We start from the raw sequence: 5,520 nt of genomic DNA, 5'->3' as shown, positions 1-5,520 counted from the left end.
TGCACCCTTTTCTAGATTTGTTCATTTTCCTTTGATCTTTTGAGTCTTAGTGTTACATATAAAAACTTTATTTTCCCAGGGGCTGGGCTTATTTCCAGGTTTTCTTTCTTGGTTTCTCTGTGTTTTTTTTTTCTGTACTTTCTTCCATTTCCTGTATCTTATATTGGGCCTCCACATTCTTTGACCTATTTCTCTTCTACTACTACTCATGTGGAGAGGCCTCAGCTTCTTTTTATGGAGTGAAAGTCATGCTGGATCTCTGTCATATGGAAAATTTACTAGGAGAGCACTGCAGTTATGTTTCTATATATTCTTGTTTCCCTCACTCATTCATGCTGTCTTCTCTGCTTAATGGAATAGGAATTTTCTTTGTTAATGGCAGAAGAAGGATGAAGTATAGACAGAGATTCTTCTTGGATCTACTTGCCTCTTCTTCCCTGGACTTATCTCATATATTTTCCCCTTGGAAAACCTCCAGGACTTATGTATTAGGTAGCTTTAAAGCCTTATATGAGATGTCCATGTTGAGGGGAAGCCAGGAAGTCTCTGGCAAGGTCTATTACCTAAAATGAGATTAAAATAGATTATTTATAAACTCTCATTCTAATCTTAAGTACATATTGAAACTAGATAATATAATTTTTTAGAACTAAGCTAAACTGTTCTCTACTTTCCTTGGGGTTAGGAAAGAAATGTTTTGGTTGCATTCAGAATGAAAAAAGAACAGAAAAAAGATGATAGTGGTAATAAAATAGATCACAGGGTTTATAGCTAGCAGAAAATTTACCCCAAGTGCCTTCTACTCGTACTTAAACTCATAAAGGAAGTAAGTAGCAAAGCTAGAGTTTAAATCCAGGTCTTCTAATTTAATTCCTTTTCCTGCTACATAATGATACTTCCTAGTATATATATATATATATATATATATATATATATATATATATACACATACATATATGTTTAATGACAAATTGTCTATGTATGAAAAATATTCTCATGTCTTATTGACTTAAATATTTCAATATTTCTTTTTTTTTTAAACTAGCTAATTCTTTTTTTTTCTTTTTGGAGGGAGGAAGGCAGAACAATTGGGTTTCAGTGACTTGTTCATGGTCACACAGCTAGTAAGAGTTAGGTGTATGAGGCCAGATTTGAACTCAGGTCCTCCTGACTCCGGGGCCAGTGCTCTATTCACTGTGCCACCTAGCCATCCCAACTCATTCATTTTTAGTTTTCAACATTCACTTCCATAAGATTTTGAGTTTTAAATTTTCTCCCTTTCCCACACCTTCCTCCTCCCCAAGACAGTGTGCAATCTGATATAGGTTCTACATATACATTCATATTAAACATATATTCATATTAGTCATGTTATAAAGAAGAATTAGAACTAACGGGAGAAACCATGAGAAAGAAAACACAAAACAAAGCATAAAGAGCAAATAGTATGCTTCTATCTGCATTCACACTCCATAGTTCTTTCTTTGGATGTGGATAGCATTTTCCATTATGAGTCTTTTGGAGACGTCTTAGATTCTTACATTACTGAGAAAAGCTAAGTCTATCAAAGTTAATCATCACATAATGTGACTGCTACTGTGCACAATTTTCTCCTGGTTCTGCTCACATCACTTAGCTTCAGTTCATATAAGTCTTTCCAGGTTTTTCTGAAGTCTACCTGCTCATCATTTCTTATGGAACAATAACATTCCATTACATTCATACACACAACTTGTTCAACCATTTCCCAACTGTTGGGCATTCCCTCAATGTCTAATTCTTTGCTACCACAAAAAGAGCTGCGATAAATATTTTTGTACATGTGGGTCTTTTTCCCATTTTTATGATCTCTTTGGGATACAGACCTAGAAGTGGTATTGCTGAATCAAAGGGTATGCATAGTTTTATAGTACTTTGGACATAGTTCCAAATTGTTCTCCAGAATGGTTGGATCAATTCACAACTCTACCAACAGTGCATTAGTGTTTCACTTTTCCCACATCTTCTCCAATATTTATCATTTTCCTGTTTTGCCATGTTAGCCAATCTTATAGGTATGATACCTCAGAGTTGTTTTGATTTGCATTTCTCTAATCAATAGTGATTTAGAGCATTTTTTCATATCACTACAGATAGCTTTAATTTCTTCCTCTGAAAACTGCCTGTTCATATCCCTTGACCATTTATCAATTGGGGAATGAGCTGTATTCTTATAAATTTCACTCAGTTCTCTATATATTTTAGAAATGAGGTCTTTATCCAAGACACTGGTTATAAAAATTGTTTCCCAACTTTCTGCTTCCCACTCCAGACCCAGAGATGTATATCTGTTGTATATCCTAGCTGCCCCAAGAACTCGCTATTTGACAAAAAATGCTGGAAAAACTGGAAAGCAGTTTGTCAGAAATTGAGTTATTGTTCTTCTTCAGTAATTTTTCCGTTGTGTTCTGCTTTCTAATCTTCATTGCATTGGCTTTATTTGTGCAAAAACTTAATACTTCCATATTCAAAGGGTCAGTAATTTCATCAATGTGGGCACTTCTTCCATCAGGGCAGACTCCAACATTCTTGTTTATTAATAGTTGTTAGAGAGTTACTATAGATGAAAAACTTAGCACTATGAAAAACCTAGAAGGTGAGTCAAATTGGTACATATTTGTGGAAACTCTAAAACTGATAACTCATAAATTGATCTGGTTGGACTCATGACATTATTATGCTGTTATTTATGTCACCGCTTTCTGTTGTATCCATGTGAGCAAGATGGAGAAATGTAGGCTATACCAGTTAGATAATCATGATATGCTAAGGGCTAAACATACAAAGAAAGGCAAGTAACAGTCCATACTGTCAAGGAGCTCACAGCCTAGTAGGGGAGAGGAATAGAAAATTACGATTGAAAGACATTATACACACACATACACACATACATGTATATATATGCATATATGTGCAGTCATATATATCAGATATGTGTGTATATATAAATATATGAATAAAATTAGAATCAATTAACAGATAGAAGGCACTAAAATGTATAGGGATCAGGAAAGATTCCTTATAGAAAGAAGGTTAGGCTTTGAAGGGGCAGAGATAAGGGGAAAGGGAATTTGAAGCATGGGAAATAGCAAATAAATATGTTTTGAATTGTGAGATGGAGTGATTTGTGCAAGGAACAGCAAGAAGACCAGTGCCAATGGCACACAGAATATGCAGGAATGAGTAAGGTGTAGGAAGACTGGAAGGGTGGTAAGGAGAAGCACATTACAAAGGGCATTCAATGTCAAACATAGGATTTTATATTCAGAGATAATGTGGATATAATAATTATCTATTTGTATGGAATATAATATTTTATACCTTTTTTTTTTTTTTTTTTTGCTTTTTGGAGGTCAGTTGGGGTTGTGACTTGCCCCAGGTCACATGGCTAGTGTTAAGTGTCTGAGGCTGGATTTAAACTCAGATCCTCCTGATTCTAGGGCCAGTGCTCTATTCACTGCGCCACCTAGCCACCCCAAGATTTTATATCTTAAAAGTAATAGAGAGGCACTGAAAGTTGGACACAACTGAAAAATTACTGAATAAGAACAACAACTCAATTTCTGACGAACTGCTTTCCAGTTTTCCCAGCATTTTTTGTTAAATAGTGAGTTCTTGAGGCAGCTAGGATATATAATGGATTTACAGCTCTGGGCATGGAGTGGGAAACCTTGAGTTGTGTATGACTCTCTGTGACCCCATTTGAGATTTTCTTGGCAAAGAAACTGGAGTGGTTTGCCATTTCCTTCTTCAGTTCTTTTTATAGATGAGGAAACTAAAGCAAATGGTATTAAGTGACTTGCCCAGGGTCACACAGCTAGGAAGTGTCTAAGGCCAGATTTGAACTCACAAAGACGTCATGCCTGTACCACCCAGCTGCTTACAATAGAGAGGCATTAGAGTTTATTAAATAAGAAGGTGACAAGATTAGATCTGTGCTTTAGGAAGATCTTTGATAATTCTTTGACTTTGACAGTTAACTAGAATATGGATTATAGTGGGGAAGGTCTCACTTGTGGCATGGAGACTAACTAGCAGACCATAGTAATCTTCTGGGCATTAGGAGAGAAGTGCCTGCACCAAGGTGGCAGTCCTATCAGAGGAGAGAAAGGGGCATATGCAAAAGATATTATTAGAGTAAAATTGGCAAACCTTGGCAAGAGATTGGAGGTGGAGGTTGTGGTGAGAGAATACAGAATTGAGGTTATCACCTAGGTTTTGAACCTGGGTAACTATGGAGATGGCAGTGCCCTTGATAGCAATAGGAAAATTAAGAAGAGATAAGGGTTTGGGAGGAAGGATAATGATTTCAGTTTTGTACGTGTTAAGTTTAAGATGTCTATAGGACATCCAATTCAAGAAGTCCAATAGGCAGTTGAAAGTGAGACTGATGGTTAGAAGAGAGGTTTGTTGTTGTTAAGTTGCTTTTTTTTCAGTCATGTCTAACTCTCTGTGACCCCATTTGGGGTTTTCTTGGCAAAGATACTGGTGTGGTTTGCCATTTCCTTCTCTAGCTCATTTGACAGATGAGGAAACTGAGGCAAGCAGGGTTAAGTGACTTGTCCAAATTCACACAGCTAGTGTGTGAGGCCAGATTTGGGCTCAGGTCTTCCTTACTCTAGGCTTGATGCTTCCCATAACAGAATGGAAAGAGGGCTAAGGGCTAGACTTGGTGTCAGGAGACACTGGTTTGAGTCCTGGCTGAGGTACTTATTAATTCTTTTTTTTTTTTTTTTAAGCAATCGGGGTTAAGTAACTTGCTCAAGGTTACACGGCCAGTTATTTCTGGGTGTGGTGCTGAGTATCTGAGCCCAGATTTGATCCAGGTCATCCCAACACTGGAGCCGGTGCTCTTACTCGCTGAGCCACCTGGCCGCCCCTAAGTAACTTGCTCAAGGTTACACGGCCAGGTGTTTCTGGGTGGGTGTTAAGTGTCTGAGCTCGGGATTCGATCTCCAGGTCATCCCAACACTGGAGCCGGTGCTTACTCGCTGTGCTACCTGGCTGCCCTGGTACTTATTAATTCTATGATCCCAAGGTGAGTTACTTCACTACTGAAATCTGGTTTCCTCATATATAAAATGGGAATGATACTACTTTTGTTACCTATATAAAAGCATTGCTGGGAGAATAAAATGAGATAATGTGTTTAAAGCACTTCATACAGATAAATGTAATTTAAACTCTTTGTCTGTTAGAAAAACCAACTTTTTAAATTCAGGGTGGAGGAGATGTAGATAGGCAATAACATGAGAAGGACTTGTACTTATTGGACTACAAACTCAATATTAGTAACCAATGCAACATGGCAATCCAAAAACCTGATGCAACCTTAGACCAAATTAAAAGCAGCATAGCATTCACTATGAGGGAGGTGAAGTTTTCTGCTCTCTTCAAACCACATTTGGAACATTGATTTCAGTCCTGGGTCTCACATTTTTTAGGGAAGGACCTTGATAAACTGAAACACATGAAGAGAAG

This window comes from Petaurus breviceps, unplaced genomic scaffold, assembly GCF_028583685.1.
Source record: "Petaurus breviceps papuanus isolate PSGF00001 unplaced genomic scaffold, PetGlider_PUasm1.0 90775, whole genome shotgun sequence".
NCBI classification, from domain to species: domain Eukaryota; kingdom Metazoa; phylum Chordata; class Mammalia; order Diprotodontia; family Petauridae; genus Petaurus; species Petaurus breviceps.
Note: the sequence above shows the minus strand (reverse complement) of the source record.